This window comes from Chiloscyllium plagiosum, chromosome 19 (genome assembly GCF_004010195.1).
Source record: "Chiloscyllium plagiosum isolate BGI_BamShark_2017 chromosome 19, ASM401019v2, whole genome shotgun sequence".
Classification (NCBI taxonomy): domain Eukaryota; kingdom Metazoa; phylum Chordata; class Chondrichthyes; order Orectolobiformes; family Hemiscylliidae; genus Chiloscyllium; species Chiloscyllium plagiosum.
Window position 1 is genome coordinate 55527873 of NC_057728.1, and position 23229 is coordinate 55551101.

Sequence of the window (23229 nt, forward strand, 5' to 3'; positions counted from 1 at the left end):
CACCCTCTGCATGGAAAAGTTGCCCCTTAGGTCTCTTTTATATCTTTCCCCTCTCACCCTAAACGTATGCCCTCTAGTTCTGGAATCCCCGACCCCAGGCATAAGACTTTGTCTATTTATCCTATCCATGCCCCTCATAATTTTGTAAACCTCTATAAGGTCACCCCTCAGCCTCCGACGCTCCAGGGAAAACAGCCCCAGCCTGTTCAGCTTCTCCCTGTAGCTCAGATCCATCAACCCTGGCAACATCCTTGTAAATCTTTTCTGAACCCTTTCAAGTTTCACAACATCTTTCCGATAGGAAGGAGACCAGAATTGCACACAATATTCCAACAGCAGCCTAACCAATGTCCTGTACAGCCGCAACATGACCTCCCAACTCCTGTGCTCAATACTCTGACCAATAAAGGAAAGCATACCAAACCCCTTCTTCACTATCCTATCTACCTGCGGCTCCACTTTCAAGGAGCTATGAACCTGCACTCCAAGGTCTCTTTGTTCAGCAACACTCTCTAGGATCTTACCATTAAGTGTTCAATCAAAATGTTCAATTACATGTTCAATCAAATATGCTCAATATTCTTCTAAATTGCATTGAATGCCACATACACACACCAGATTAGATTAGATTCCCTACAGTATGGAAACAGGCCCTTCAGCCCAACAAGTCCACACCGACCCTCTGAAGAGTAACCCACCTAGACCCTATATTTACCCTTGCCTGATACACCTAACACTCTGGGCAATTGAGCATGGCCAATTCACCTGACCTGCACATCTTTGGACTGTGGGAGGAATCTGGAGCACCCGGAGGAAACCCATGCAGACACGGGGAGAATGTCAAACTCCACACAATCACCCAAGGTGGAATCGAACCCAGGTCCCTGACACTGTGAGGCAGCAGTGCTAACCACTGAGCCACCGTGCCATCCAATTCTGAGGAAGGGTCACCAGACCAGAAACGTTAATTTTGACTTCTCTTTACAGATGCTGCCAGACCTACTGAGCTTTTCTGTTTCTGTTTCTGATTAACAGCATCCACAGTTCTTTCGGTTTTTATTTGCAATGAATGCAAGCCTAGCTTCTGCAAGTTTTCATCATAAGAAAACATGCTCATTCTGGTTATTGGTCTAGTAAACCTTCTCTGAACTATTTCGGATGCATTTAGATTGAACCTTAAATCAGGAAGCCAATATTGGTCACAGTACTCCAGGTGCAGTCTCACCCATACCGTGTATAACTGATGCAAAACCTCTCTATTTTTGCATTAATTCCCATTGTAACAATTCTATTTGCTTTTCTGATTATCTGCTGTACTTGTACACTGGCTTATTGTGGTTCTTGCATTTGGACACCCAAATCTGTCTGTATCTTAGATCTCTGCAATCTCTCTCTATTTAGATAAGTGCCTCTTTCATTCCTCCTGGGCCTAACACACAATTTCAAACTTTCATATATTATTTGGCACCATGCACCTGACCTTTGCCTATTTATTTAACATTTCTATGTCTTTGTATAACTTCCTTATATACTTTCCACAACTTCCTTACCTGCCTATCTTGTGTAATCAGCAATTTAGCAACCAAACTTTTTATCTCTTCATTTAAGTCCTTTGTATAAATTGTAAACTTTTGAGGGCCCAATACTGATCGCTGTGGATCAGTGATCCCACTTATAAAACCCTTGCCAAACAAAATTAAAGTGACTCTGTTTCTGTTGGTAGCTAGCCAATCTTTTAACCTGGCCAATAAGTTATCCCCTATACCCTGCGCTTTTATTTTCCACAATAAACAATATGGCACCTAATTAAATGTCTCCTGGAAATTTAAGGAAAGTACATCCCTCTATCCACAGCACTCGTTACTTCCTCAAACAAGTCCAATAAACATAACTTACCTTCCACAAAACTTTGTTGACTCTGCCTGATTAACTCGATTGTTTCCAAGAACCTTGTATAAATAACACTGTTAGTAATTTCTTCAAACCTAATAATCTTCATAATAACCTCCATAATTTCCTTATGAGAGCTGTTAAGCCTGTAGTTTCCTGCTTTCTGCCTCCCTCTCTTTTATTTTAGTGAGGAGGTACGTTTGCAATCTTCCATTTTCATGGAATCACTGTAAAATAATGCAACTACTTTTTTTTAATTCCTCTTTTGTATATCTGATTTGTACCTAGCTACATTGTACCTAAGGTTGTGCCATAAGAGACAACATTGTAAATGTTTCTGTACTTCTGAACTTGAATACAGGTAACAATAAAAGATACTCTATCCCATTCTACTCCTCAGTCTGTGGAGCTTTTGAGAGTTAGACTCAATGCATCAACTATCTCACTAGCCACTTCTTCCAAGACCCTCGGTTGAACTCCATCAGAACCTGTTCGACCTGTCAGAGCACAGCTCCAACAATTTACTCAGCACCACTTCCTTGGTCATTGTAATGTTCTGGAGTTCCTCGCTCCTTTCCATTTCCTGAATTACAGCAATTTCCGGAGTGTCTGCTGTGTCCTCAATAGTGAAGATTAATATAAATATCCGTTCAATTCATTTTAGATAAACACATGAATATGCAAGGAATGGAGGGAGATGGGCTAAGGGCAGGCTGAAGGGATTAGTTTAATTTGGTGTCATGTTTGGCATAACATTGTGGGGCAAAGGGTCTATTCCTCTGCTGTACTGTGCTATGATCTAACTGTCATCCCCTTATTCTCCACCATCAAATCCCCAGACTCAATTTCTATTAATCCGAGATTTGCTTTATCTCAATACTCACTTTGTTAACTGTTTCTTTTCTAAATATCTACAGAAAACTTATTATCTGTATTGATATTTCTGGCTACCTCTCATACTCTAATTTTTCTCAACTTATTAATCTTTTGTTCTTTCTTTTCAATATGTTATTCAATCTTCTAACCTGCAACCTATCTTTGTGCAAATATATGCTTTTTCTTTCAGTCTGATGCAGTCTCTAACATCTTTAGTTAACTATGGATGTTGGATTCTCCCTTTGACTTTTTTTACTCATTGGAATGTATTTACTCTATGTGGTCTGAAATATCCCCTTAAATTGTTTATCTGATTTGATTTGATTTGATTAATTGTAGTCACATGCACCTGAGTACAGTGAAAAGCTTTGTTTTGCGACCAGGACAGGTGGATCATAGCAAACAATGATATACAGATCATAGGGTGTTGAGACAGAACAAGGCAGACAGGGTTACAGCTGCACAGGAGGTGCACAAAGCAAGATCAACATTAGCAAGGTCAATTTAGGTTTAAAAGTGCAGAATGGTTGTAAGAAATGTGAGAATAAGATCTGCTATAGAGAGCTCACAAAGAGTCTGCCCATATTGGCACCATCTTGAATTGCATGCCCTCTGCATCTCTATTGACCTATCCCATAATCTAATTTGCCAGTTCACTTCCCCTAGCCCTGTTTTCCTGCCCTCATAATTACCCTTAGTTAAGTTTAAAACACTAGTCTTGGACCCATTCCTCTGTCCCTCAAACTGAATGTAAAATTTCAATTTGATTCAGTAAAGTCAAGGCTTATCAATTTGTGCTGAAAACAGCAAATGCTGGAGATCACAGTGGATCAAACAACATCCATGGAGAGAGAGCAAGCTAACATTTCGAGTCTGGATGAGTCTTCATCAGAGCTGAAGAAATGTGCGGAGGGGGCGGCATTTATGATATAGTTTGGGCTGTAGGAGTGGTGGGGTGTAGGAGTGGTGGAGTGGAGAGTGCTGGTGGAGGAAATATGTTGATAATTGGAATGTGGGAATGGCAGAAAATGATGTACCGAACTGCTAGACTGGAAAGAACAGACAGTTCCCATTGGGGTGGGGAGGGAAGAGGGGATACGGTGATAGAGAATGTAACAAACAAAGCTAACAGAGAAGAAATGGCAGTGAGTTTACAATCTGAATGTGTTGAACTCAATGTTGAGCCCTGAATGTTGTTAAGTGCCTAGTCTGAACATGAGATGTTGTTCCTCCAGTTTGTGCTTTACAGAAACATTGCAGCATGCCCAGGACAGAGAGGTGGGAATGTGAGCAGGACACTGTGCTAAAATGACCAGCTTCTGGAAGGTCATGATCAAATTCTGCATTTCCATTTATCCCCAATAAGCTTTTGTCCTTCTGACTAAAAATAATCTATTTTTCCACCTTAAAAACTTTCTTTCCTAAAGTTCCCAAATTACAACAACTTTGAGAGAAAGAAATTGTCCTCATCTCTATCCTAAAGTGGTCTCACCACCAGGAAATATCCCTGCTACTGTCATCTGATCAAGATCGGAATCTCGTACAGTGCAATCACTCCTCACCCTTCCAAACTCCGAGCCAAACAAGCCTAGTCTGTCCAATCTTTCTTCATAAGACAACCCATTCATTTCAATTTAGGAATGCTTCTCTGAATTGTCTCTAATGCTTTTACATCCTTTCTTACATTAGGAGACCAAAACTGCAGACAGTATATGAGATGTAACCTCACCAATGTATATAATTGAAGTATGGCATTCTTACTGCTTTGGTTTCAATTCCACTCACTATAACAGACAGCATTCCATTAGGAAGTGCTTTTGTGGTAGTGTCCCTTTTGAGCCAGGGAGGCCTGGGTTCAAGTCCCACTCTGCCCCTAGGATGTGTTATAGCATCCCTAGACATGTTGATTAAACATACCTAACATTCCATTCGCCTTTGCAATTATGTGCTGTCCTTGTGTACTCAGCTTTCATGGCTCATGGCTCATGGGTTTAAACATTAGGGGATGTCCTAAGAAAGAACATAGAACTTAGAGTACAGACAGAGCAGAGTACAGGCCTTTCAGCCCTCAATGTTGTGCCGGCCTTCTATCCTACTCTAAGATCCGACTAACGTCCATACCTTACATTTTACTATCATCTACGTGCCTAACCAAGAGTCACTTAAAAGTCCTTAATCTATCTGACTCCACTATCAAGAATCCTGCCTTTAACTCAGTAATCTGCATTCAAATTTGACCTTCCAAAGTGAATCAGTTCACACTTTTCCAGGTTGACCTCCATCTGCTACTTATCAGCCCAGTTCTGCATCCTGTCAATGTCTCGTTGCAATCTACAATAGCCCTTCGCATTATCCACAACTCCACCAACTTACTAAGCTACCCTCCCACTTCCTCATCCAGGTCAATTTTTAATCAGAAAGAGCAGAGGTTCCTGAACAGATCCCTGTGGAACACCACTGGTCACCAAGCTCTAGGCTGAATATTTTCTATTTACTACCACCCTTTGTCTTCTATGGGCCAGCCAATTCTGTATCCAGACAGACAAGTTTCCTGTATCCCATGTCTCCTTACTTTCTGAATGAGCCTACCATGGGGATCCTTATCAAACACCTTAATAAAATCCATGTATACCGCATCCACTGCTCGACCTTCATCGACGTGTTTTGACACATCCTCAAAGAATTTAATTAGGTTTGTGAGGCATGAACTGTTCCTCACAAAGCCATGCTGACTAGCTCTAAACAAACTATGGTTTTCCAAGTAATCATAAATCCTGTCTCTCAGAATCCTCTCCAATACTTTGCACACCACAGACGCAAAATCAACTAGTCTGTAATTCCCATGGTTATCCCTGTTCCTTTTCTTGAACAAGGGAATATCATTTGCCACCCTCCAATCATCTGATACTACCCCGTTGACAGTAGGAAGCAAAGATCATCGCCAAAAGTGCAGCAATCTCTTCCCTCGCTTCCTAAAGCAACCTTGGGTATATCTCATCTGGCCCAGGAGATTTATCTATCCTTACGTTTTTCAAAATTTTCAGAACACCCTGCTTCTTAACATCAACCTGTTCGAGCATATCAGCCTGTTTCACGCTCAGGGTTTTCCTTAATCCTACCTGTTAAAGCTTTATCTTGCCTCCTTCTAGCTCTCCTAAGTCCATTCTTCAGTTCCTTCCTGGCTACCTTGTAACCCTTTAGAGCCCTGTCTGATCCTTGTCTCCTCAACCTTAAGTAAGCTTCCTTCTTCCTCTTGACGAGATAGATGTTCCACGTCCCTTATCATCCAAGGTTCCTTCACCCTCTCATCCCTTCCTTGCTCAGTGGGACAAACCTGTCCAACACAATCAGCAGGTGCTCCCTAAACAACCTCCATGCATTTCCCTGAAAACATCTGTTCCCAATGTGGGGGCCCCAGTTCCTGCCTAATAGTATTATAATTCCCCCGCCCCAATTAAATAGTTTCCCATACTGTCTACTCCTATCCCTCTCCATAAGTATAGTAAAGGTCAGGGAGTTGTGATCGCTATCACCGAAATGCTCTCCTACCGAGTGATCTGACACCTGACATGGTTCGTTGCCAAGCACCAAATCCAGTATGGCCTCCTCTCTAGTCGGCCTATCTACATATTGTCTCACAAACCTTTCCTGGACATACCTGACAAAAATTGCTCCATCCAAACTATTTGAACTAAAGAGGTTCCAATCAATGTTAGGGAAGTTAAAGTCACTCATGACAACAACCCTGTTACTTCTACTCATTTCCAAAATCTCCCTCCCTATCTGCTCCTCCATGTCTCTGTTGCTATGGGGGGGGCCTGTAGAAAATTCCCAATAAAGTGACTGCTCCCCTCCTGTTTCTGACTTCCCCTCATACTGACTTGTAGACAGACCCTCCTCGATGATCTCCCTTTCTGCAGCTGTAATATGATCCCTGATTAGTAATGCCAGTCATCCACCTCTTTTACCTTCCCCCCCATTCCTTTTGAAACATCTAAACCCTGGAACATCCAACAATCATTCCTGCCCCTACAATATCCAAGTCTCTGTAATGGCCAGAACATCATCGTTCCAAGTACTGATCCATGCTCTGAATTCATCACCCTTATTGCCGATACTTCTTGCATTAAAAAAGTACACACTTCAACCCATCTCACTGACTGCACCTTTGCCTTATCAAGTGCCTGTCCTTCCTCACAGACTCTATGCATGCTGTATCTGCCTGTTCACTACCTACTCCTTCATCTGATGCATAGCTCAGGTTCCCACCCCCGCTGCCAGTCTAGTTTAAACCCTTCTGAAGAGCTCAGCAAACCTCCCACCCAGGGTGTTGCTGCCCCTCCATTTCAGGTGCAACCCATCCTCCTTGTACAGGTCCCACATTCTCCAGAAGGTATCCCAATGATCCACATATCTGAAGCCCTCCCTCCTGCATTAGCTCTGCAACCACATGTTCATCTGCACTCGCTTCTGTTCCTACCCTCACTAGCCCGCGGCACTGGTACCAGTCCTGAGATCAATACTCTGTTTGTCCTGCCTTCTAGCTTCCAACCTAACTCCCTATACTCACTTTTCAGGTCCTCCTTCCTTTCCCTACCGATGTCATTGGTACCGATGTGTACCACAGTTTCTTGCTGCTCTCCCTCCCCCTTAAAAATCCTGTAGACTCAATCCAAGACATCCCTGACCCTGGCACCTGGGAGGCAACACACCATCTGGGAGTCTCGTTCATGACCACAGAGTCTCCTCTCATGATTAAATCTGCTATCATAATTGCTCTCCTATGCTTCCTCCTTCCCTTCTGAGTCACAGAGCCAGGCTCAGTTCCAGAGACCTGCCACTGTGGCTTTGCCCTGGTAGATCATTCCCCCCACAGCAGTTTCCAAAAGGGTACACGTATTATTGAGAAGAATGGCTAAGGGGGATCCCTGCACTGTCTGCCTATTCCCTTTCCCTCTCCTGACAGTCACCTAGCTACCTATGTCCTGTAACGTAGGCATGACTACCTCCCTATAACTCGACTCTATCACCCCCTCAGCCTCCCGAATGATCCAAAGTTCATCCAGCTCCAGCTCCAGTTCCCTAGCACGATCTGTGAGGAGTTGGTGTTGGGTACACTTCTCATAGGCAAAGTCAGCAGGGACACCAGTGGTGACCCTTACCTCCCACATCCTGCAAGAGGAGCATGCGGCTGCACTAGCCTCCAGCCCCTCTATTCTAAATTACCAGGAGAGATTGAAGAAATGAATAAAAACAAAAAAAATCCTTACCTTACCAACCCTTCACACAGAGACTTCTTTTTGGTTAAAATGGGGAGCAGAATTTTCTTTTCTGTCAGGAGGCAGTGGAGATGGGTAATTGAATAATTTTAAAAGAGATTCTTATTCAGGAGGGATGTCAGCAATACATAGGAATATGGAATTCAAAACACAAACAGATCAGCCATGATCGTATTGAATAGCAGAGCGGTTTTGAGGGGCTGAATATTTGACTGCTGCTTCTTTTTCATGGGTTTATACATACCTTCATATAAACAGCAAGCTGATGTTATTGAATCCAGGAGGTATCAATAGCAACAACAATCTGGATGTAAGTTTGCTCGCTGAGCTGGAAGGTTTCTTTTCAGATGTTTCGTCACCATACTAGGTAACATCATCAGTGAGCCTCCAGTGAAGCACTGGTGGTATGGCCCACTTTTTATTTATGTGTTTCGGTTTCCTTGGGTTGGTGATGTCATTTCTGGTGGCAATGTTATTTCCTGTTATTTTTCTCAGGGGGTGGTAAATGGGATCCAAGTCAATGTGTTTGTTGATAGAGTTCCTGTTGGACTGCCTTGCTTCTAGGAATTCTCATGTGTGTCTCTGTTTGGCTTGTCCTAGGATGGATGTGTTGTCCCAGTTGAAGCGGTGACCTTCCTCATCTGTCGTAAAGATGCTAGTGAGAGTAGGACATGTCGTTTTGTGGCTGGTTGATGTTCATGTATCCTGGTGGCTAGTTTTCTGCTTGTTTGTCCAATGTAGTGTTTATTACTGTTCTTGCATGGTATTTTGTAGATGACATTAGTATTGCTTGTTTTTATGATGATGTTACCTAGTATGGTGATGAAATGTCTGAAATTAAACTTTCCAGCTCAGCAAGCAAACCTACATCCAGAACCTCAACCTGAGCTACAAATCTTCTCAAAACTCGCTAGCAACAACAATTTGGGAATAACTTCACAAGATAGACTGCAGGGGATCAACCACTTTAGAATCATATAATCCCTACAGCATGGAAGCAGGCCATTTGACCCATCAAGTCCACAAAGAGCCTCCAAACAGCATCCCATTCCGACCCACCCCCTTATCCCTATAACCTTGCATTTCCCATGGCTAATTCACCTCGCCTGCACATCCCCGAACACTATGGGCCATTCCACTCAACCTTCTCAAAGTTTACTGGGGTTGGGCAGTAACTGATGTCTTTGGTAGACAATTTAGCAGAGCCAATGATATTCATGAACGGTTTTAAGTATTTCTTTTAACGGGAGTTGATTCAAGCACTAATTAATCAATAACTCCACTTTTGTTGACTCCACCACCCTACAAGGACCAAGGCACCGAAGTACTGCTAACCAAACGGTCCACAAAGTGCCCTACATAATGAGCTGAAAACCTGAGGCATGTCAACTGTATGTGTGTCCCAGAAGCTTGTTCAGTTGCATGAATCATTACTGCAACTCCAGGTTACTCAGCAGGATGTCTCTTCTTTCAACAGGGTTTTCTCTTTTAAAAAGCTCATAGGAAAGAGCTATCTAATTCTAAAACGCCTTGTTCCCTGGTCTGCATGCGTTCGACAGATTACGTTACTTGAACAATTTTGTATCCTCAGCAGTCTGATAGCTTTACACATTCAAGCCCAGTCTGACTTACAATTGCTGTCATCTTCAAAATTAAAATAGACAATCTATCACCCTCCACCAATCCTAACAGAGAATTGTTTATTTTCAGTATGTTTTTAAAGGATTCCTTTCCCAGAGAGTTTATTTTTGCAACTCTACTTCCTTTCAATCACTTCCTGTTTGAGCACCAAAGAGCAATTTGTTTGGGTTTTAATAAGTGTGTTAATTGCATGCTTTTAAAATATATTATTACATTAAGTCATCTTGACATTGGAAACTCAGTAGGTTTACACAAAAGGAATCTTTTGAGCGTGTGTCAATATTTCCTGGGATTGCAATTATTTTCTCATTGTGTTGAATATTAGGCTGCTGGGATAGCTAATGAAGTTACTAGTAAATTATGACATTTCTCTAAATTAAAGTGGGGGTGTCCATGGGATGGTGGGGGGGGGGGAGGGGGGGGGGGAGGATAGGGTACCATTTACCATGAGCACCACCTACTGGTTCAGGCGATTTCTACAAATGTAGAGAAATGACTCGATTATTGTTCCAAAGAGACAGAAACACCTTTTGCTTCCAGCAGAAATAAAAGAAACGATTTTCATTTCTTTACCAACTTTTACAACAACAGACCATCCTCAAGTTCCTTACTGGTGTTCATCTCCTCGTTTCGAATCCAGGAATCATGGTAGTCAATTTGAACACAGCAGGCTCCCAGTAATATCAGCAATGTGATCAAGACCAGGTAACACATTTTGGTGAAGTTGGGTGGAATTTTCTGCTCTGTCACCTGGTATGCTTGGAGGTGGGAAGGGCTTGTCATGGAGTGGGATGGTGTTTGTATCTTAAACCCACTGTGTTCTCGGCTCATCAGGGTTAACTTTGGGCTGGGAAGGTCCCATGGTTGACTTGCCCTCCCACTGCCAATTGACCCTCTTTAGTGATCAATTTATGACCACTTAAAGATGTCATCCTACCATGGTTGGTAGTAGCTCAGCTGCAGACTAGCCCATTGCCATCTAATGTGCACAGCAGCTCAAACCTTACAGCCATCTTGTCACCTCCAGTGTGAGAAATCATTTGCTCAAAGGTACTCAGTGCTTGATAAAGGAGCTGAGGATCAGGATGGGAGGGGATACGGAGGTTATCGAAAGTCACCTTGCTGGTGATGCCCCCTCTGCACAACCCAACCCACTAACCCTCCTCCCCAAATGACTTGCTCGGTGATGTTCAGTGAGCCTTGGCACCCCATGCTTGTCCTTCCTACAGCAGCCATCGCCTTCCCAGTGGTGTTATTGAGCACAAAAAAAAAATCCTGTGTCTGATTGGTTTGGGGGGCCAAGGAAAGGGTAGTTTTCATTTTTCACTGGCTCTCCAGGTCCCTGTACTTCTCAATTAGATTCCTCCCTGTTGAGTGAGGAATAAATATTGCCAAGGATACCACTCCACTCTTTTTACCAATAATATCATGGAAGCTTTTGAACCCACCTGGGAGGAAAGACAGGATCCCAGTTTAATATCACACCTGTGACAATGCAACACCCCCTCAGTACTTCAGTGTAACATCAGCTTTGATTTTATGCCCAAGTTTATGGAGTAGGACCTGAACTCCTGAACAGGCAACTCCTAGATAAGATGGCTACCATCTGAGCTATGACTGAAACTAAAGGTTGAGACCATTGTTATTTTTCTTTTATTTTTCAGGCTGGAACTGCGCGTTGCAGTTAAGAATTGAACTTTCAACAGCAGTGTGTTTTAAAAGAAAGAAGAGAGAACAAAAGAGAGATGCTCACTGTTGGTAACCAGCTTGGAAAGGTACTGCGGTTTAAGAACTCTGTAGATGATTCAGCACCAAGATCTTGTCATGCTCAGAGACTGGCAGCTGATTGGATGCTGAATCAGTCAATCATTGGAGGACTGGTGCTGGCTGGGCGATGACGCAGTAAGTTGAGAAATGAAGAGAAGCCCCAGAGTGAACTGGATTCTAGATTTACATGAGAAGTTGTTGGAAGCTGTTTTTGGCTTTTGCTGTCTAGTTATTCTCTAGTCACCAACTTGCTAAAAGTTCTGGGAAAAGAACTCCAGTCTGTCAGAAATAAGTAGAAGTCTCAGCAGTCTGTGGAAGCCGTTTGCACTGACTGGTCACTTCAGAATTTAAGCAAGATGCAGTTGACCTATATACATGTAATACAACCCATCATCAGAAGACTTCGTGAAAGCCTGGTATCCATCATTGAAATGGGTTTCAAACTGGAAAATCACAACTATTTTATTTTTTCCTCTTTTATCCCTTAACCATATGTCTGTCAGTGTGTGAGTGGAGGTTCTAGATTCAAAGCAGATTAGGCTTAGAATGTAGATATTAATTCAGTTAGAGTCATAGAGATGTACAACATGGAAACAGACCCTTTGGTCCAACTTGTCCATGCTGACCAGATATCCCAACCCAATCTAGTCCCACCTGCCAGCACCGGGCCCATATCCCTCCAAACCCTTCCTATTCATATACCCATCCAGATGCCTTTTAAATGTTGCAGTTGTCCCCGCCTCCACCACTGCCTCTGGCAGCTGATTCCATATACGTACCACCCTCTGCATGAAAAAGTTGCCCCTTAGGTCTCTTTTATATCTTTCCACTCTCACCCTAAACCTATGCCCTCTAGTTCTGGAATCCCCCACCCCAGGGAAAAGACTTGATGTTCTTCTGTGTTCTGCTAAAGTGACATTATGAATATGAAATTGTTAGTTTTTGGCTAAGTTATTGTCATAACTTAGCCAAAAACCTGGAAAGGAGCATCATTTATAGAGCCACTACTTGGTTAGTCTGAACGGGAACAAACACCTGTCCAGATCCATCCCTGTTTTGTTTTATATATCACATTCAATTGAATATTTCCTTCCCACCACAAAATCACCGTGACCTTTTGTTTTGTTTCAAACTATTTTCTGCCTCCAGTTAAGTCAACTGTGTAGCTAATTGGATAATTACATGCAAATCTCTTTATGGGCAGTGTGAACCATCAAAACTGAAGGGGAGAGCAAAGGGACAAAATCAAAGTGGAGTTGGAGGGGGAAATAAAGCGCTGTTTCCTCTGCGGTGCCCTCTAAACTCATCGAGAGCATCAATGGACATCGTATGCTCCTGCTCTGCGCATGAACATAACCACAGAAGAGAAGCAGGAAGTTAGCAGAGACGACCCCGTCCACAGCCTGGACATGTTTATAGCCAGCCTTGTAGTCTTGAGCAGACCGACATGGAGGTCTTCCAACCTGCCCACACCCTCTGCACCAGGTGCCCAAAGATCACCAGTGTGGTGGTGAAGCGCAACAGTGGCACAGTGGTTAGCACTGCTGCATCACAGCGCCAGAGACCCGGGTTCAATTCCCGCCTCAGGCGACTGACTGTGTGGAGTTTGCACGTTCCCTCCGTGTCTGTGTGGGTTTCCTCCGGGTGCTCTGGTTTCCTCCCACTGTCCAAAATGTGCAGGTCAGGTGAATTGGCCATGCTAAATTGCCCGTAGTGTTAGGTGAAGGGGTAAATGTCGGGGAATGGGTCTGGGTGGGTTGCGCTTTGGTGGGTCGGTGTGGACTTGTTGGGCCGAAGGGCCTGTTTCCACACTGTAAGTAATCTAATCTAATCTAAAACACAACAAATGATTTTATGGATGACCGAAAAGGGAAGGAAATCACCCCCAACCAATATTACCATGGTCCATGGACTCCACAGCCGGGAGTTCACGAACCACCACAATTTGTGGGTGTAAGGGACTGCTGCGTGCAACACCCTCCAACCCAGGTCCCCGATGGAAAGAGAGAGGACTCCCACATTCAGAGCCCTCCACCGGGGATCCCTAGCACTTGGCAGTAAATAAGCACATTAAGGTATGTCCAGACACAGGACAAGAGATGCAGAACTGGACTGATAAGTGGCAGGTGGAGTTCAACCTGGAAAAGTGTGAATTGATTCACTTTGGAATGTCACATTTGAATGCAGAATAGAGGGTTAAAAGCAGGATTGTTGGCAGTGTGGAAGAACAGAGGGATCTTGGGTCCATGTCCATAGATCCCTAAAATCTGCCACCCAAATTGATAGGGTTGTTAAGAAAGCGTAAGGTGTGTTGGCTTTCATTAGCAGGGGAATTGAGTTCAAGAGCCGTGAGGTTATGCTGCAGCTCTATCGACTACACTTGGAATATTGTGTTCAGTTCTGGTCACCTCATTATGTGAAAGCTTTAGACAGGGTGTAGAGAAGGTTTACCAGGATGCTGCCTGGACTGGAGGGCATGTCTTATGAAGAAAGGTTGATGGAGCTAAGAAGGAGTGAAGAAGGGTGAGTGGTGACTTGATAGAGGTGTACAAGATGGTGAGGGGCATAGATAGAGTGGATAGCCAGTGATTTTTTTCCCAGGGCGGAAATGTCTATCACGAGGGGACATAATGTTAAGGTGATTGGAGGAAGGTCTCGGGGAGATGTCAGAGATAGGTTCTTTACTCAGAGAGTGGTTGGTGTGTAGAATGCACTGCCAGCAGTGGTACTAGAGTCAGATACATTCGGGACATTTAAGCTACTCTTGGACAGGCACATGGAAGTTAGTACAATTTAGGGTATGGAGGTTAGTCTGATTTTAGAGTAGGATAAAAGGCTGGCACAACATCGAGGGGCTGAAGGGCCTGTACTGTGCTGTACTGTTCCATGTTCTGTGTTCTATGTTCTAAAAGAGTCGAGGTGGATAGTGGGCAGCAGCAGCCTGTACAAAAAACCTGGGTCTGCTTCATCTTTCCTCCTTATATCTGGGAGGTGCTGTCACCCACAACCGAATGGTGCTTTTCAGCCACCAAATCACCATGACATGTTTTAACTATCAACCACCACATAACCAGTTGGATATTTACATCCACAGCCCTGGGTCTGCTTTATTATTTATCTCTGGACAAGCCCTTACACACAATGGCTTTCCCACCACCAATCACTGTGGCATTTATTCCTAACTAATGACCACCATGGGTAAATCACCCAGGCAGCCAATTACAGATAGAGTCATAGAGATGTACAGCATGGAAACCCTTCGGTCCAACCCATCCATGCCGACCAGATATCCCAACCCAATCTAGTCCCACCTGCCAGCACTCGGCCCATATCCCTCCAAACCCTTCCTATTCATATACCTATCCAGATGCCTTTTAAATGTTGCAATTGTACCAGCCTCCACCACTTCCTCTGGCAGTTCATTCCATACACGTACCACCCTCTGCGTGAAAAAATTGTCCCTTTAGGTATCTTTTATATCTTTCCCCTCTCACCCTACACCTATGCCCTCTAGTTCTGGACTCCCCCACCCTAGGGAAAAGAACGTGTCTATTTATTCTATCCATGCCCTCATAATTTTGTAAACTTCTATAAGGTCACCCCTCGGCTTCCGACACTCCAGGGAAAACAGCCCCAGCCTGTTCAGCCTCTCCCTATAACTCAAACCCTCCAACCCTGTCAACATCCTTGTAAATCTTTTCTAAACCCTTTCGAGTTTCACAACATCTTTCCGATAGGAAGGAGGCCAGAATTGCACGCAGTATTCTAACACTGGCCTAACCAATATCCTGTACAACATGACCCCCCAACTCCTGTATTCAATACTCTGACCAATAAAGGAAAGCATACCAAACGCCTTCTTCACTATCCTATGTACCTGCGACTCCACTTTCAAGGAGCTATGAAACTGCACTCCAAGGTCTCTTTGTTCAGCAACACTCCCCAGGACCTTACCATTAAGTGTATAAGTCCAGCTATGATTTGCTTTCCCACAATGCAGCACCTCGCATTTATCTGAATTAAACTCCATCTGTCACTTCTTAGCCCATTGGCTCATCTGATCAAGATCCTGTTGTAATCTGAGGTAACCCTGAGGTAACCTTCTTCACTGTCCACTACACCTCCAATTTTGGTGTCATCTGCAAACTTGCTAACTGTACCTCTTATGCTCACATCCAAATCATTTATATAAATGGGGGACAAAAAATAATGGACCCAGCAGCGATCCTCGTGGCACTCCACTGGTCACAGGCCTCCAGTCTGAAAACAACCCTCTGTCTTTTACCTTTGAGCCAGTTCTGTATCCAAATGACTAGTTCTCCCTGTATTCCATGAGATCTAACCTTGCTAACCAGTCTCCCATGGGGAACCTTGTCGAACGCCTTTCTGAAGTCCATATAGATCACATCTATCGCTCTGCCGTCATCAATCCTTTTTGTTACTACTTCAAAAAATTCAATCAAGTCTGTGAGACATGATTTCCCACGCACAAAGCCATGTTAACTATCCCTAATCAGTCCTTGCTTTTCCAAATACATCTACATCCTGTCCCTCAGGATTCCCTCCAACAACTTGCCCACCACCAACATCAGGCTCACTGGTCTATAGTTCCCTGGCTTGTCCTTACCGCCCTTCTTAAACAGTGGCACCATGTTAGCCGACCTCCAGTCTTCCGGCACCTCACCTGTGACTATCGATGATACAAATATCTCAGCAAGATGTTTGGGTCTGCTTTTTATTTCCTAACCAACCTGTTCAGAGATTTTATGTCACACCTCTGGAGCAAGGTGAAAACATATTTGAAGAGTCCACCAAGACATGATGCATGGCCCAGCATTAGCCACGGAGCAGTGGCAGCCATCTTGCCTTGCCACTCGAGAACCTTGTACGCAAAACCTGCAGTGCAGGAGGAGAGCTACACTGTTGGTGGTGCTAGGTTTCTGATGAGATGGTTATCCCATTGGATCAGGTGGGAAATAAACACCATTATAAAGGTTAAAGCATAACAATGACTGCTTTGTGATACAGCTACACAGGATTGTAAACCAATAGCATTCAGGGGGCGGGGTGAACGTAGAATTAGTGGCACGTAGTCAGACGAGCACCCATTCTAAATGAAAAGCAGTTGTTTTAAAATTTTCGGATTGATCCGAAAGACACAAGCTGACCATTTTGAAGGTTTGATTGTGGAAAGTTGACTGTAGTTCAGTCAGGTCTCCACTCAGGGAAATGAATGATAATAGACCTTTAAAGAACAGAAACATGTACAAGGTGAGGAATAGTAAGAGACGACTCCATTGGAACCTGCAGAGTCAGGTCTCAGGCTTTACTCTGACATAACTCCTTACGTACGTGCTCAGGAGCTATTCTTCGTGTGGAGGTTTAGTTAACTCTTCAGTGCAAAGTGACTCAGAATATTTAGAAAAATGTCAAGATTAGAGTCATGCTGGAAAAGCACAGCAGGTCAGGCAACACCCGAGGAACAGGAGAATCGACGTTTTGGGAAAAAGCCCTTCATCAGAAATAAAGTGGCACCCACCTCTGCCATATTTAGAAAGATGTTTAGTTGAGCCACAAACCACTGCAGGAAAGCTGCCAACATCTCTAACCAATAGTTCCTTGTAGGGTTGGTTCCAGTATTGGCTTTGCCCATGTCAGATTATATAGTTAATAATCTCTCAATGACTTTTTTTTAAAATGGGAGCTTGCTGTGTCCAAATGTCCTGCTGCAATTCCTATACGACAACAGAGACAACACTGCAAAAACAATTTGTTGGATGTGAAGTGATTTGGGTAACCTCCTGAAAGGCGCTACAGAAATACAGAGGAACCTCGATTATCTGAACATTAATTATCCGAATTTCAGATTATCCGAACAGGATCGCGAGGTCCCGATGCTTGGCTGAACTGTATTATCCGGCACTCGATTATCCGACATTCAATTATCCGAACAAAATGCTCCCCAGCCGTGTCATTCGGATAATCAAAGTTCCTCTGTACTAGCTCCTCTTCCTTTCCAAAAGTAGGGAGTGAGGAATAAGGTGTGACTTGTCTGGAATGAGTGTCCTGAAGAAGTGTCCCAAAGATGAGTCAGAGTGGACTCAAAATGTTAACTCTATTTCTCTCTCTCTGTCCACAGATGCTGTCAGACCTGCTGAGTTTCTCCAATTTGCATTTACGATCTCCAGCATCCAAAGTATTTTGCTTTTATATACTTTCACTCGTCCTTCAGCACAGCACAAGATGCTCCTAGAAATATTGAAACTGGGATTAGTACTGAGAAATTGAGGGTTAGTAGGTTTCCCTCATCCTGACCCTAAGGTAGTGAACACATAAGCTCTTAACAGCAGCTGCCCAGTCATTGTTGTAAATTATAGAAGAACAACAGACAAAAACCCTTCTCAGTACGCATTGTAAGTCACACTAATCCTCAGCTGATTTGCCTCTATATACAAAGCTTAGGGGATAGAATCCCTACACTATGGAAGAAGGCCATCTCCACACTGATCCTCTGAAGAGCATCCCACCCAGACCTACCCTAACCCTGCACCGTTGCATTTCCTTTGGCTAATCCACCCAGCCTGCACATCCCTGGGCACTATAACATGGCCAATTCACCTAACCTGCACATCTTTGGACTGTGGGAGGAAACCGGAGCACCCGGAGGAAACCCACGCAGACACGGGGAGAATGTGCAAACTCCACACAGTCAGTCACCTGAGGCGGGAATTGAATCCACGTATCTGGCGCTGTGAGGTAGCAATGCTAACCACTGTGCCACCGTGCCGTTTGAAGAATTAAAATAATTCAGAAAGGTAGATCGAGAGAAATTAGTTCTTCTCTTGGAAGAATCAAAAATATGGGGACATAGTCAAAAATCGGGGACCAAACATTTCGGAGTGAAATTTGGAAGTGTTTTTCCTACCCAGTACAGAGGGAATCTGCACTCTCTCCTCTCTGACCCACCGGCATTGTTTTTTTTCAATAAAACCTGTATTTACTGCAGGATTGAGGGCACTGTCCTTGAGCAGTGTGAGTGGCTCGGACATTTTCGGGATCATTCTAAAACCAAACACACTGCTGTGGTCCTGGAGTCACACAAAGGTCAGTCCGGGTGAGGATGACAGATTCCTTTCTCGAAAGGACATTAATGACCCAGGTGGTTATTTTTTACAGCGATCAGTGATAGTTTTCACAGTCATCGTTACTTAGGGCAACTTTCTAGGGCCCTTGTGACACAATGATCATGAGCCAAGAGGGCCAGGTTCAAGTGCCTCTTGCTCTGGAGGTTTATTATAATGCATCTGAACAAGCTGATTAAAAATACCAGGAGTAGCTTTCTATTCTAGCATTTTCCTAAAAAGAAAATGGTGTTTAACCTTTACCAGCTGCTTTGTTGGGATTTGCATTTATTCCTCCGGTCATTACTGTCAAACCATCCACTCCCCCATTGTTAGATATTTCAAAACAGAAATTGATAGGTTTTTGTCAGCTGAGGGTATGAATGGAGCAAGAATGATTTGGAGCGGCACAGTGGCTCAGTGGTTAGCACGGCTGCCTCCCAGCACCAGTGGACTCTGGGTTCGATTCCAGCCTCAGGTCACTGTCTGTGTGGAGTTTGCACGTTCCCCCCGTGTCTGCATGGGTTTCCTCCGGTTTCCTCCCACAGTCCAAAGATGTGCAGGTTAGCCATGAGAAATGCAGTGTTACAGGGATAAGATGGGTCTGGGTAGACTGCTCTTTGGAGGTTCAGCGTAGACTGTTGGGCTGAATGGCCTGCTTCCACACTGTTGGGATTTCTACTTGGAGTTGAGCTGCCCATCAGCCAAGCATTGCATTAGACCAACTCAAGGGATCAAATGGCGGACTTCTGTTCTTAATGTTTCTAAACTCCAGGGAAGATCTAGACAAGCCTGAGACTTGATGTTAGTGCAACATTATTCTCAAGAAGAATTTAAGAGTGTTAGAAGAGAAGAAAGGAATGATTTAGGAGTGATCAGTTCAGAGGGAGTGAAGTTCCTAGCAACTAGATTCACTGAACTTAAAGAGTTCTTTCGGAGGAAAGAAGTTTCTAAGCAAACTTGAGCAGGATTTACTCTGGAAATGCTCCAAAGCCAGATGCTCTTGAGATTCAATGGCAGTGTTATTCAGTGGACTCACAGGACAAGACAACGAAGCTATTATTTTCAGAGTTTTGTTTTATTCTTCCAGCGTGAGTTGAGATTAGTGTCACATGCTGTCAGGTCACTGGGTCTTGTACTCATTCTGGTTATTGGGAGATATTGCATATACATCAGCTGCTAATCCTACGCATCTTTGACAGGAGAGATGTCAGGACTGGTAGGGTGTGCCGAGCTGTCTATGTTGTTTCGTGGACAATGTTGTGACTCTACAGAAAATGTGCCAGACCTGTCTGTTTGGGTTGGATTTGGGGTGTGTGTGTGTCTGAAAGAGAAAGTCTGTGTGTAAGAATGAGTGTGTGTGCGCGCTGAGAGTGTGTGTGTATGTGAGAGAGAGATCTCTCATTTACTCAATCAGTAGCTATCTGAACCATCCTTCCTGTGGTGGTGGTACAGTGGTACTGTGATTGGCTAGTTTTAAAGATTTTGCTCTGGGAATCTGAGTTCAAATCCTGTCACAGCAGCAGGCGGAATTTCAATTCAATTAACAAACCTGCAGTAAAAAGTTAATCTCAGTAATGGTGACCATGACATCAAAAACCCAGTGGATTTACTGGTGCCCTTTAGGGAAGGAAATCTGCCATCCTCACCTTGACTGGCCCACATGTGACTGCAGAACCACAGCAATGGGGTTGTCTCTGAATTGGCTGAGAAGGCAACCCAAGCGATGGGCACAAAAGGCTGACCTTGTCAGCAATGCCCACATCTCAGGAAAACTGTTGCTAATCGTGCAAGAAAATTAATGTGAGTCGCTGCATTTGTTGAGTGAGATTGTAAAATGGGCGATGGTAAAAACGGTTCTAACATGTAAGAGAAATCCTAAGCAGCAAAACCCTTGTCCAACAGAGGGTCAGCCAGATAATAAAAATATATATTCTGTTCCCACTTGTGTGTTTCATGCAAGAATGTTTTGTTTAAATTTTTAATGTTGGTCAGTGCAGGGAGCTTGAGGCAGATGGAGTGAGAGAGTTCAACAATGATACAGATAAAGGCACACAGGCCTTGTCATTTTATCAACATTCATTAGTTTGTAATCCCTAAGTGGTCAGCTTTAGGAAATGAAAGGTATCAATGTGGAACATGCGGATTGCAAGACAAAAGACAAGATCTTCCTGAAGATCCAACAAGTTCACCTTCTCCTATCCTGGTAGTCAGAAGTTATGATGATTTGATGTTTTCCTAACTGGTCTGGTCAAAGATGCTATTACACAACTCTGGAGCAAGTGCGAGTTGATCCCAGGACCCCTGGCTGAGAGGTAGGTATTGTGCTGCACCAGTCCTCAATAAACTAAATTCCAGCAATCAGTCTTGTGACAAGAGATGTGTTTTGTCCTGGTTTCTATTACAGACACATAGGGGGCAGGTACCTTCCAGTCTATGGGAAGACAGTCGGGCGGCACGGTGGCACAGTCGGGCGGCACGGTGGCACAGTCGGGCAGCACGGTGGCACAGTGGTTAGCACTGCTGCCTCACAGCGCCAGAAACCCGGGTTCAATTCCCGCCTCAGGCGACTGACTGTGTGGAGTTTGCACGTTCTCCCCGTGTCTGCGTGGGTTTCCTCCGGGTGCTCCGGTTTCCTCCCACCATCCAAAAAGATGTGCAGGGTCAGGTGAATTGGCCATACTAAATTGCCTGTAGTGTTAGGTAAGGGTAAATGTAGGGGTATGGGTGGGTTTCGCTTCGGCCGGTCGGTGTGGACTTGTTGGGCCGAAGGGCCTGTTTCCACATTGTAAGTAATCTAATCTAATCTAATAAACAACTTGTGAAACCTTGAGTGCTTTTTTAAAAAAACTGGAGCACTAGAAGCAGCCTGAATGGGTGTGACCAAGCTCCCATCCACAGAACCAGGGATTTTTAGATTTCAGCAGATACTGTTGGAGTCTTGAAGAAGTGGAAGCTATGTTTTCCTCTGGATTACAGCCAAAAGTTGGCGGTTCTCTTCCTAAGCTACTGAAATGCGTGTAAGACAAACAGACATTTGTTTTCTGAATTTGCCTTTTTGTCAAAGGTGTGTTTCTGAGATGTTACTATAGTGGAACAGCTACAGTTTGAAGGTAAAATAATCTACAATTCACTTAAGTTTTCCAATACAGTTAAGTTACTCCAAGTTCTTCTTTCTTATGTTGTATTTTAACTACGATCACAGAGTTATAGAGATATACAGCACGGAACTAGATCCTTCGGTCCAACTCATCCATGCTGACCAGATAGCCTAAATTAATCTAGTCCCATTTGTCAGCATTTGGCCCATATCCCTTCCTACTCGTATACCCATCCAGATGCCTCTTAAAATGTTGCAATTGTACCAGCCTCCACCACTTCCTCTGGCAGCTTATTCCATACACCCACCACCCTCTGTGTGAAAAAGTTGCCCCTTAGGTCACTTTTATATCTTTCCCCTCTCATCCTAAACCTATTCCATCTAGTTCTGTACTCCCCCACCCCAGGGAAAAGAACTTGTCTATTTACCCTAAACATGCCCCTTATGATTTTATAGACCTTGAAAAGGTCACCCCTCAGCCTCCAACACTCCAGGGAAAATATCCCCAGCCTATTTAGCCTCTCCCTGTAGCTCAAACCCTCGAACCCTGGCAACATCCTTTCTGAACCCTTTCAAGTTTCACATTATCCTTCAAACTGGAGGGAGACCAGAATTGCACACAGTAATGGTCTAAGCAGGTGTTTGAATAAATTGTGTTTTGCCTAACGTTGAGTAGTTTGACTAATCGAATTGCATGAGGAATACAGCACCTGACATTTACCTTTAAAAGAAGAAAGATTGGGGACTAAGCTAGCTTCTTAATATATTTGGAGGTGGTCTGGTCTGATCTATAACAATCTCTATCCTTCATCTATAACAGAATAAGACCTGAGGTGGTATGAGATGTGATGGACAATTTTGCAAACAGCAAGTCCCAAGCCACTTGTTCCTCCTCTGCCTGTTATACTCACCACAAGTTATATTACCAATGACTGGATCCCAAAATGATATTTGCTGAGAGAAATCTATTTAAGTTGCTTTTAACACTAGCCCTAACACCTCCCAAGAGATAGAAGCGCGTAGATCAATCATAAATCTTCACAGTCATTTAGATTCTTTTGTGTCAGTATTCCATTGGTGGGGTGTCTGCTATCAGTGCCCATAGAATTCCATTGCAAAAAATTCCAGAGACCATTTTAGATGGAGTGAACACATTTGCAAGGTGACAGGAGGGGTCTATGGATTGCTGGCTGTGAAACAAAAGTCCAACATTGGATTAAAGTCATGGAGAGCTGCTGAACAGAAAAAGGCCCTTTGGCCCATCAAATCTGGGCTGGTCAAAAACAAAAACCTGATGTTTTAATCCCATTTGCATGCCTTGCCCCATAGCCTTTTAAGCCTTGGCACATCTAAATATTTCTGAAATGAAATGAGGGTTTCTGCCCCTCCCACTCCTACAGGAAGTGAGTTCCAGATTCCCCCTACCCTCTGGGTGATAAACAAATTCCTCACATCCCCTCTTCAGCCCCTTCCCTTACATCTGTGTGCCTGGCCATTGATCCCTCAAGGAAAAGTTCCTTCCTGTCTACCCTGTCTATGCCCCTTATAATTTGAC